This window comes from Sinocyclocheilus rhinocerous, unplaced genomic scaffold (assembly GCF_001515625.1).
Source record: "Sinocyclocheilus rhinocerous isolate Xijiao unplaced genomic scaffold, SAMN03320098_v1.1 scaffold2393, whole genome shotgun sequence".
NCBI classification, from domain to species: domain Eukaryota; kingdom Metazoa; phylum Chordata; class Actinopteri; order Cypriniformes; family Cyprinidae; genus Sinocyclocheilus; species Sinocyclocheilus rhinocerous.
In genome coordinates this window covers 120,625-133,335 of record NW_015635043.1, presented here as the reverse complement: position 1 = coordinate 133,335, position 12,711 = coordinate 120,625, and the positions used below count along the sequence as shown (strand labels likewise).

The following is a 12,711-nucleotide window of genomic DNA, read 5'->3' as shown; positions in this document are numbered from 1 at the left end:
CTCTCTCTTTCACACACACACACACACACACACACACACACACACACACACACACTGGGCCTGTGACAGAGTAGTGTCAGGTTAAACTTGCCTTTTCTCTTGAGGTTAACTTGGGAAACTCATAATCAGCATGGTAGTTAATATGCAAGTATTCTGAGCTGGTAAGTGAAAGGTTGTAGGTTTGAATCCCGCAAGGCTGATCAGTGAAGACACCACTGTGCCCCTTGGTGAATTTATCAAGATGCTGGACGTCCTGGAACATTATTCATCAAGCACTCCCACCAGTCCAATTCTGGTCATTGTCCTTTGGTTTTAGGGGTAGATGATGGCTTATTTAGGTGACCGAATCAAAAGATGTAGATCCAGAAGTATTTGGGTGTGTTTTTTTAGTATCATTAAATGTTCATATTTTGAAAAGATTTTATATATATATATAGAGAGAGAGAGAAAGATATATATATATATATAGAGAGAGAGAGATATCCCTTCTCATTTTAATTCTAAAGTTTGAGTAAATTTTTTTAGTATTTTTTTAGTAATTTATTATTTTTTTACAATAATTTTTTATGAGTTTTTATTTTAAATATGTCTGTATTATATTTCAGTTTTAGTTACTTCAGTACTGCAAGTTAAACTAAATGAATACAAGTTATTTTTTTAAGTTATATTAAGTTCTATTTATTTGTTTTTTAAGTTTAAGTTATATTTCATTTTATTTCAAGTAACTCTTTTTTTTTTTTTTAGTTTTAGTTAATAATAATAACCCTAATTTGGGTGAACCTTACCAGTGTAATGTGTGTTGTAAGATGCTATACAGTAAAGACAGAAGCATCTGCTGAGAAACATCACAATCTCTGAGGTTTGGCTGAACTGAAAGCCCTTTCCCCTGATTCAGTTTTAGATGAAAAATAGTCCTGAAACCAATTTGGTCCAATGAAATCTGGGCTGAATGGTTCGGTGACTCTGTATAATGGCAACTCCTCGTATAATAATAATGAACTTTTAGTCGCTCTGAATAAAAATCTGCTATATTGATAATATATCAGGATAGAGTTAAAAATAACTCTAATTTCATGTCCACAGTAGAGAGAGACCATCAGACATCATTTGTCGTTCTTCAGAAGCCTGAAGTGAACTCCAGTGTTTTGGCTCTGGTTACCCAGCATGCTCTCTGTGGGTGTTAAAACACATGCTATTCCTGCTGTTCTGAGTCACGGCTGAAGCTCTGCCAGCTCTCCCTCGTTCAGATCAGCCTCTCCACAGCTCACTGTGTCAGCTAGGTGTCATGCTTGTCCACACACACACACACACACACTCTCACTCTCTCTCTCTCTCTCACACACACACACACTCACACACACTCACATGCACACACACACACACACACACACTCTCACTCTCTCTCTCTCTCTCACACACACACACACTCACACACACTCACATGCACACACACACACTCTCACATTCACACACACACACACTCCCGGACCTTCTCCTTAGTAGTGTTTACTCAGGCAAACATCACTATTACTAGTGGTCATATTGAGGGTTAGGGATTTTGGCAGACCTCTACCTCTAAATATGAAAATCTGACGTGTAATTCATCATTTTTGTGCTACAGACATAAATGCCTCTTTAAATGAGGGCGAGTCATGCTGTTACTTCTTCAGTCATGTGATCAGACTTGTGATTTTTGCCTGAAAGACAATAAAACGGGTATCAAATCCAATACATTTCCATTGAAGGAGCCATATTATCTAGCCCTGGTATTAGGTTGCGGGTCAGTTTGACCCATTAGATTTTTGAATGGTCAGAAATACTGTTTTATAGATTATTTTAATTTTTTTAATTTTTGTGACTATCTCATTTAGAACATGCTTGTCAGCACTCTGAAATCTTGTGGAATATGCATGCAAAATTTATAACGAGAGAATTTGGCCCGCATATTTTATGGTTAAAGGCAGCTGCAGAGACCTTTTTTTAACATTGTTTTTGTACTTTTTTATTAGTTCTTGCATGTTCAGTTTTCTGGGAATCGAACCTTTGATCTTGGTGTTGAAAGCACCATGCGCTAATTTTTGAGCTCCACAAAAGCACACAGAAGAAGTGCATTTCCGCATTTCAAAATGTAAAAAAACCCAAAAAGAAGTTACAGTAGCATTTATAATTTCCACAGTTTGTGAAAAAAAAAAATATGTAAAACAACAACAAAAAACAGTTGTTAAATACACATTAAGATCTAGGGATGCACCGAAATGAAAATTCTTGGCCGAAGCCAAAACCGAACAAAATTAAACAGTGGGCCGAAGGCCAAACATAGTTTATCGAGTTTTTTCCTCCATGTAGTTTGCCAGTTTTTTTCACCATTGCATAAATTAAATAGCCAAAATGTGCTTTTTACTGTTTTGTCTTGCTTTTCAAATAAAAAAATCTATTAAAAAAACAGTTTAAAAATATTTAACACTGAAAATTTTTTAACATTCTAGCAGACATTATACCAACAAAGCACAATTTAACTTAAAATTAATAAGTTAGTAAAATAATATTTTTTGGCGATCAGACCCCCTTCTTGAATCAGGAATGTTTTTTTTTTTTTTACTATACAAATAAAAGCAGTCTTGCTGAGAAGAGACTTCTTTTAAAACATTAGAAAATATTACAGATCCCAATTTGAACACTATGTGCGTATGTTATATTAAATGTATTAACAGAGCTGTTGTAATTATTGTTATCATTATTATTGTCTTTTTATTTTTTTCAGAACAACAGTAAAATTACAATACTAACATTTATGAATGTTGATAAGAGTTCTTGCTTTTTCTCAACTTTTATTTTGGCGGAAATACGCAGGAAAACCTCAATGCTTCTTTTTGTTGACAACAGCAGATTTATAAATGAATCTCATTACGAATATGTGCGAGTTCGTGCAGCGCTGTCAGAATACATGCAATTTGTGCGTGTTTTAGAAAACATGACGTTTTGTAGTTTATTTACTAATTGTTTAAGGCCATTTCACGATTTCAATCATCATACAGTAACCAGCAACAATCACCCCTTCCTCTTTTCATCGAAGACATGCGATGCAGTACTAAACAGTCTCTCGCTGTCGGTGCTTGTAATGATTTTTGCGTCTTTCTCCGACAGTTTAAATGCTTCCACACTGCTGACATGTGTGCATAAAGAGTGCGCGCCTCTCACATCGTGTCTACACCGGACGCGAGCGGCGCGACAAAATACTATAAAACTTATTATAATCAGTGATGCTGTCTACACTGGATGCGGCGCGACACGACAAATCCCCGACAGAAAACTGCTGCTGCTTTCTATTTATGACGTATTGACACAAATTTCAAATGATTTTCAACGGTGTCACTCTACATGGTGTCACTCTACGCCAGGGGTGTGCGATATTGACAAAAAATAATATCTCAATGTTTTCTTGGATTTTATGGATAACGATAATTAGACAATATTTTGCTGCGTGTGTTATTGTGCTGGTACCTTAAGGACTGCCGTGGACAGCTGACTCCTAAAGTTTTTGATATTCTTCATATTCTGTGCAGTGGTCAGTTCACACTGATAGAAATTAATCTTTTCCAATAAGTTTTAACTGATTTTTACATTTTATGGGCATTTTGACCTTTATAAAGCCATTTTTTTTCTAAAAGTGTCCATTATCTTTTAAATACAGATATTTAAAATTATTTAAATAATAAAAGATACTCTGAATGTGAAATTAAAACCGCCAGTAGGTGGCAGCAAGTCTAAATGCGCACGCGCACTAGTCTAGACTTCACGTAATGTATGCGTGCGCTCTGTAGCGGTGTTTTGAAAGTTTTTTGCTAAATACTCGATAATGTCAAATCGCACATCGTTAAAACAACAACTAGGATATTATTGCAGACGATATATATCGCACACCCCTACTCTACGCTGGTTGCTATTTGATAGTGTCACGTCATTGTTCGGTAGTTTATTCTGTCTTTTCTGATCTTTTTTTTGCTATTTTCGGCCGAATAATTTCAGTTGCCGAACGTTCGGTGCATCGCTATTAAAATCACATAATTTTTTTGGTGTTGTGTGTGAAATAATAACATTAAACTTCACTGTTTCACCTGATTTTGTTTTCGCTTTTCATAGTGTGATTTTTCGTTCTTCTTCTTCTTATTTATTTATTTAGTTAATTTTGTTCTAATTAGGGTCAATCTGACCCTGACCATAATGATCACACCCATATTTTAAACGTAATACAAGGGCTAGAGACCAGAATATCAGAAGACCTTTAGCATCGTGTTGGTGAGTTTTGACCAGGCAAGCACCACTTACATTTTTTTCACTTACATTTACAGTTTAGTCAGTTACAGTTTTGCTTCTTCATCTGCTAAGTGACACGGATATCCAGGACGATCCCGCTGGAGTAACCTGGGGTTAAGTGCTGTAGTCATATGATAGCTCGTGACTCTCTCCATCTGGGGATTGAACCAGCAACCTTCTGCTCATCAGGCTGTTGAGAGAGACACCATAACCTCAGGCGTGAAGTTTTGGGGCTTTTAATGCATGCCGGTCAGTTTTGAGGCCTTGAAATGCATTATTTTAAGCAGTTACTTACTCCTCCCGGAAAACAGAATATAATACTGATGACTCGTCTTGCACTTAGGGGCGTATGCTAATTATCGTCCAATCAGATCTCTAGAATGAGAACACCCTTCCCCAACCACCTGCAACTGACCAGAAAATCACGGTTCCTGATTGTGTCATAAACTAAAGGCTATTGACTATTAAAAAAAGACAAGCCCTTTAATGTGTCTGGCCTATAGGAAATGAAAGAAGGAAGATTGCACTCATCAAACCATTTCCAGGGGTTTTTAACCATTACAGCCCATTTATGTTGCAGTCTGTCCTTTTAAAAGACTGGGCTTTTTTTGTCATCTAGTTTGCGTTTTCTGGGAAGGAAGCTTTTAGTGAAAGGAATGTTTCTAGGCTAGGCTTGTGTGATGTCTAGCTGTGGTCTCTTCACAGAACGCTGAACTCAAGAGTCTCGTCTACGGTCGTCAGTTTAGTTTTCACACTGTTTGTTAAGGTCTACGGGACAGAGGAACTACAGGAGCGTAAGAAAAGAGGAATGTATAATGATGGTGTGAGAAGATATGACCAGATAGACGTGATCCAGCCCTCTTACCCATTCAAGTGTGCTTTTAGTGGGTGTATTATTATTATACTCTGAAGTAGGACTGGGTGATATATGAAATATTCAAGATGATTTTGCTGGCAGACAATTTATTGGGATATTTCATGTGTTTTTTTATTTTTCTTGTGTCATTCCAAACCTGTGTAACTTAATTCTGTGGAACACAAAAGAATGTTTTATTTTTGGGTCAACTATCGCTTTAAGTTATTTCAGAGCTAATATGTAAATATGATGAGCATATACATATGTTTATATACATATCTTTATGAATATTTCAAAAGGATGACACAAATGTATGTTTTTTGTTTTGCTATGTCACCCAGCCCTAATTTGAAGTGTCTAAACCTCTCAGAAGAATAGATAAAGAGAAAGGCAAAGAGTGAGAAGTGGTCATTGTAGAGTAAAGAGCAGTGTGAACATTCTTCAGAGCTTCTTCTTTTGTGTTCCACTGAAGAAAGAAAATCGCACAGGATTCATTAAAGCATCCCAGAGTATCACAGCCATGTAGTGCCACATATAAAGTTAATCGCATGATATTGAAACGTGACTAAAGTGCTGTGGTAATACTGTATGGCAGTGTTTTCGCTCTCATTGGTCTTCTGAAGGCTGGGTTAATCTTTGAACAGATGGAGATATCCCATTCAAATGCATGAAACACTTCAGTCGTTTGAAGCGGCCACTCTGAGCTCTGTATTTATAGTGAATGTGCTGGTTTTATTTCATGAAGTGTAAAGGCAGGCAGTGAATATTAGATGTGCTCTGTGTGCTTGTGTCTGTGATCCCTGCAGGTTTTTAGGGCAAGGGTTAGAAACACTCCCGTGGGCTTAAAGCAGTCTTACTGCAGGCCTGGTGTAATCTTATTACCCGCTGTTAGTCAATGACTGTCTTTGTGATGGGCTTTCAGCTCAGACCGTATTACCTAAATATATAGCAGTGTCAAAAGTGGCCGAGAAGGGAATGAGAAGGACAACCGAGAGAGTTCAAGGAATATGAGTCTTATGTGTTCCCGTGACTTAAAAGCTTGTCGCTCATTGGTCATTGAGTTTTGTCCTCCTCCAACACAATGACATGACACTTTTATTTTTCAGATCTGTTTATTTATCAGTAAACACATTAAATATGGAATGAATATGAACCTTGACTTGAATATGATAAGCATGTTTTTAATTGTATTAAAATTTTTATATTTTTGAGGGGGTAATACAAATGTCAAGGTCATACATCTCATCTTCTCTAATATAACGATGAATAAATCCTCATTACATATTAAAACGATGGAATAGAAAACCTTTAGTTTAGCATAATCTTTTTATTTGTTTATTTATTTTTGATTTTAGCAGACATGCTTATTAATATATGAAATCATTTTATCGATTGTGTCTCTTAAGATCTCTTACACTAAAGGGTAGATCAAACTGTAAAATGTCATGTGGTGCAACTCCCCTAAAATGTAATGATATTTCAGTAAGTTAATTATTACAATTATAAAAAATAAATAAACATAATTAAATGCCTTTTTTTAAAATGTATTCCTAAACAATTAAGATGAGTGCTCTAGCTGTATGTAAGGTGCAAATATTAATATATTTTTTTTCTTGATGGCTACACCACTTGACATTTTTGGAGTCATCAAATTCCAACTGGTGTAAAAGTTTTTCAAAACCATATGAAACTGACATGAATACAAAGAATATTTGGTAACACTTTGTTTTAAGGTGTCATTGTTACACATGTTACATGTACTTACTATTATAATAACAATTAATTATGCATAATTACATGCAAGTAAAACCCAAATCCTAACCCTAACCATATAGTAAGTACATGTAGATAATTAATATTACTCAGTACTTATATGTATAATTACACTAACTAGGACACCTTAAAATAAAGTGTAACCAAATATTTTTCTAATAACTTGACACAACTTTTTGACTCATAACTCTTAAACCATCTAAACAATTTGTGTTTGCTTTTGTCTTGTGTAGGTTCACTAAGAACCTCTCCCCGGATAAGATCAACCTGAGCACGCTGAGAGGAGAGGGTCAGCTGTCTAACCTGGAGCTGGACGAGGAGGTCCTGCAGAACATGCTGGATCTGCCCACCTGGCTGGCTGTCACCCGAGTCTACTGCAACAAGGCTGCTATACGGGTATACGAGAGCCTGGAGGAATTATTATTATCATGCTAAAGAGTTAATAGGAAATGATCACAAAGATATTTAAACAAATTCAGTGTTATTTAAGTGTGTGCGTGTGTGTGTGTGTGTTTTTTCTCTGTCAGATACAATGGACAAAGTTGAAGACCAGTCCCATATGTTTGGTAAGAATCTCCCTATCAATGTGTTTCCCCTCTTGCATCATTTTTCTTCTCTCGGTCACATTCTGTCATCCCCCTGTTTATCACATGATCTCCTGTCTTTTTTCACTTCTGCAAAAGTACCCTTGTATCAGTATTGTGCTTTTCACTCAAATGCTACCGCGTCTGATAAGGTGGGTCCAATAGAGTCCAACAGTGACTGCAGTCTTTTTCAGTGGCCTGGTATACAGACCATTTCTCCTTAGTTTTAGAATTGAAACATAAGCAAAATCATAACAGTTGATTTAAAGCAAATATAAAAATATAGGAGAATGAATGAACGACTCTTGTAAACCATTGCAAACGATAAGGTTGAATAATTCTGGGTCTTTTTTAACCCTCCTAAATGCATTCAGGTCTATTTTAAACTGGAGGAGATGTACAGAAATAATTAAAAAAGAAATGTGTGCAAAACCACATTATGCAAATGCTATTTTTTAATTAAATGTAGTTTTCAAGATTTTAAAAAAAGATATAACTATTAAAAATAAAGTTTCAAAAGCTTCTCTGTTCGTGTCTATTTTGACCCGGGTATTAAGTGAGGCTTAAACATGATCTTATGCAAACATTACTTACATGAGTTACAGTAGATTTTTCTAAAGTTTATTTAGCCTTTTTTCCTCCCGTATCTTACACATGCGCTACATTTTATGGATAAACATGAAAATGCATGCCTATTGATGAACAATTGCAGCATGGAAAATTGATCAACTTAAATTTAAAGTGTTCTTATAAAATGATGTCTTCAAATATACATTCTCATGATGACTTTTTGCATGTCAGTGGTTCTTCTGTAGATCATGTAAAATTTCCAAGAATTTCTTCATTTAAAAATAATTTCTAATGAAAAGTTGGTAAACGTAGTAATAACATGATAACATTCAAAACTTTGAGATGAGAAATTATTAATCAGATACAATAGTTTTGTTGTTTTATGTGCTTGTGTTCTACTGAATTCAAAATTTGTATGCAGATTTTGAATGCATTATGATGGTTAATGCTCTACCATTACAACATCCCATATTAACTAACATTATATTGTTAACTAGTTAAAGTTATCTAATGTTATCTAGATTCCTAAAACATGCTGCTCTGGAGATTGCTGGGAGATTCATATTTCCATATCCCATAGATAATTCGTGGCTTGAGCATAGTTCATCATAAAGTAGTGACTGACAGCATCAGAAGTTCTGACCTACTGAATTCGGCGTTTCACGCCTCCTTTGAGCTCTGGCAGCTCCAGGGCTGCAGCCTCAATCCCAAATGGCAGAAGAGCGACCTGCGCTACACGCGCATTACACATCCGAAGAGAGGAGAGGTACAGTACAGAGATACACCGCAGTACCTGTTTTGAAAGTAAAAGCAGGTATACGCTAGGGTTGTGACGGTGAGGAAATTTTCCCACCGGTTAATCGACGAGTGACAACACCTGTAATACCGGTATCACCGTTGGGGGGGGGTGTTAGTTCGTTTGAGTTTCCCTCTTTTCTTCGAATAGTTTTTAGTTTAAAAATATTAAGTAATGACTGTTTTATATGCTTGTGTTTTGCTAAATTTGTGTGCAGATTTTGAATGCATTATGATGGTTAATGCTCTACCACTAAACATCCCATATTAACTAACATTAGATTGTTATCCAGTTAAAGTTAGCTAATGCTAATCTAGATTCCTAGAACTTTCCACTCTGGAGATTGCTGGGCGATTCATATTTCCATATTCCATAGATCATTTATGGCTTGGGCAGTGTAATTCATCATAAAGTAGTGACTGACAGCATCAGAAGTTCTGACCTACTGAATTCTGCCTGAACTCTGTTTCCTGTCCTTCTGCAGTTCCTGGATAAAGTAGAAGTTGAAATGAGGACCTGTGAGGAACCCCGGCCCCCAAACGGCCCCTCTCCGATTGCCATTACTGCAGGCCAAAGGTCAGAATGATCTGCAGCTTTCCTTTTAGTAAACCAGATCCACAGTGTTTTTACCTCCCTACGATGTCCTCTCCATCATGCACATTGACATTTAGATTCGTTAGTGCTACTCGCTAAGTCAAGCATCAAGACATCAAGCATCAAGAAAGCATATCGCATCATTTGTGCTACAAACAAATGATTCCTCAAATGGTGACCATTAATTAGTAATATTAAATATTTTTATATTTTTAAATACTGAAATATTTTTAAATATTTTTATTTTTATATTTTCAGTTTACATTTGAATTTTAGTTTTTTTTTATTTATTATTTTTTATTTTAATATTTAGTTTTAATTATTTTTATATGCCTAATAAAATAACAAATTACTTAGGCTAAAGAAAGTTTAAATAGGTATATAAAACTGAAAATCTGCAAACACTGTGGAACCAAATAAATAAGAAACATAGAACATTTATTAGCAAAACGAATAAGAAAGCTTGGAGGCACGGCATATACACCTTGATGTAGAATAAAATAAATAGAATGCACAAAGTTTAAATAAAGTAATCCGCAAACACTGTGGAGCCAAATAAATAAGAAACGAATGTTTAAAAATACTTCCAGTCAATAGGCTTTTCAAAATCTAAAATATTGCCAAACAGGCGCCTTTGCATTTTCTTTTCTAAACAATCTTCTCCTTTCTAAAAAATCAAAACGATGCCTTTTTTTTATTTATTATTTTTTATTTTAATATTTAGTTTTAATTATTTTTTTGTTGTTTTTTAATATTTAGATTTAATTTATTTTTATTTCAGTTTTAGTAATTTTAGTAGGCCAAATTTCTCATTTTAAGTTCACAATAGCAACACTGGATTGAAGGTCAGATCCAGTTCTTCATTAGAGTCGCTGTAATGCATGTTTGCGGTCTGTTTCTTGTCTCTACAGTGAGTATGGCTTTGCTGAGAAGGTCGTGGAGGGAATGTCTGTGATCATCAACTCTATCACGATTAAAGTTCAGGCCCGAGCGTTTCACGCCTCCTTTGAGCTCTGGCAGCTCCAGGGCTACAGCCTCAATCCCAAATGGCAGAAGAGCGACCTGCGCTACACGACACCTTGATGTAGAATAAAATAAATAGAATGCACAAAGTTTAAATAAAGTAATCCGCAAACACTGTGGAGCCAAATAAATAAGAAACGAATGTTTAAAAATACTTCCAGTCAATAGGCTTTTCAAAATCTAAAATATTGCCAAACAGGCGCCTTTGCATTTTCTTTTCTAAACAATCTTCTCCTTTCTAAAAAATCAAAACGATGCCTCGGTAGGCAAATGACGTAACCGGTGTTGCGGCTTAACATCGGTATAACCGAAAACACCGTCTATCGCAGCAAGCCTAGTATACGCTTCAATGCTCTTCATGATGGGTCGCCCTGGAACACTTGACACATGCTGGCAGAAGCTACATTTAGATTGAAGAAGTGCAAAAATGTCTTTGTCAGGTTTTTGTGGCATTACAAAACCCAGGGTAAAACACCTTTCAGTATTAACTGTCAGTTTCTTCATTTTAAAGAGCAAGTGAATCATTATGGAGAAAAATAGCAATGGTTACATAATCCGCAGCACTGTCATAGTGCAGAGATCAACAGCTGTCAGATCAAAGCCTTTTTGCACATCACTTCTCCTCCTCTTGTTCCTCTTTCGCTTGCTTTTCTTCATTCAGAGAAGCACATGCTCATGAAAAAGTCCCTTCTTAATTACTTTTCCAGACCGCCATTAGATAATGAAATCAGGCAAATCATTTTGATATATGAAGAGAGTATTCAGGTTGCCAGATCTTCTGAACCAGCCCATCCAGTGATGCAGTTAGATGTACGCTGGAAGTTACACCTGAAGATGCCCTCTCATGGTCTGAGCTCTGCTTCTGCTCGCTCAGGGCCAGATGAAGTCAGTGTGTGTTTCAGCAGTCAACATGAAATCAAACTGATACAGATTCCTTTATACACATTTCTAGTATTTTTATCACCTACTGTTTATGCTGCACAATACATAAATATAAAATAAAGGTTTATTAATAATAATAATAATAATAATTATTAAAAATCAAAATTGCGATTTTGCTGCAATTACCAATTCACTAATTTCACCAGATTTGAAATGAGAAGCATTTATAAACCTGTTGCCAACAAACGAGAAGCTTTAAGTACTTCCTGTGGTTTTCCTCCAAGATAAAAGCTTGAAGATTTCAGGAAATAAAATGTTATAAAATAGAGAAGATGTTAATATTAGTATTGTAAGTTTACATTTGTAATATAAAATAAGATGATTATTAGTCTTTTATCAAATGGTCCTTTTTATTTTACAGTACAAAAGTATTATTACAAAAGTTATTATTATAATTTGTTTTTTATATTTATAATAATCTAAAAAATTTAAATAATAATTATGTTTTTAGTCATTCTGAATAAGTCAACAACAGTAAAATCAACAACATGAACACACATGAACGCCCAAGTTGTGAGTTTTTCCTGAATCATTAATAATCATACAACGTAAAAAACAATTGACTATTTAACTATTTAATTTTTTCCCAGTGCAGATGCACTCTACTACAAAATCACCCCAATCATTCAGAATGATTGATATTCCAAAATCATTTAGAGAAAATCTGTTTATTTTTTTTCCATATCCTAATAAATATTGCAGAAAATCTAAATATTACATAGCCTTTTTTTTCTCTAAATATCTTGCAGCCCCACTGCTGTTGTAAGTAATGCGTCCTTTCTTAAATCTTGCAAATAGACTAATTTAATGACAGTTAACATATAAATGCAATAAAGATTATTACAATAGTAGAAAATAAAGATGGATTTGAAAAGCAAATCAGTTTTATTTTGAAGAAAGCCCATTCAGTTGCCATCTTAATAATTCCTCCGAGTAGCTATTTCCAATCTTAAAAGTCAATGTGGCAGGACTCAAATCTTAATGATAATTCACCAAGCTTGCATTTACATGACATATAATGTCAACAATAAGATCTGACAGTAATGTTATCATAAACTTTGATTGTATTGCTGAAATCAGGCTAGAAAAAGATCTGGGGCCCGTTCTTCGTACGTAGCTAACTCCGTTAGCTGGATTTAATTGTTGACGATTTCGCTTGATCTTGGATTGGTTGGTTCTTGGAAGCTCATCCCGGAGTTGCTGTCATAGCAACAGGTCCGTAAGCTTAAACCTGCTCGGGAGCATCTTAATGTAAACAG

At 35.3% G+C, this 12,711-nt stretch overlaps 1 pseudogene; it reads left to right on the top strand.

The window, feature by feature from the left end:
- LOC107746334 (UHRF1-binding protein 1-like) overlaps positions 1-12,711 on the top strand; it is a 48,053-nt pseudogene that overhangs the window by 906 nt on the left and 34,436 nt on the right.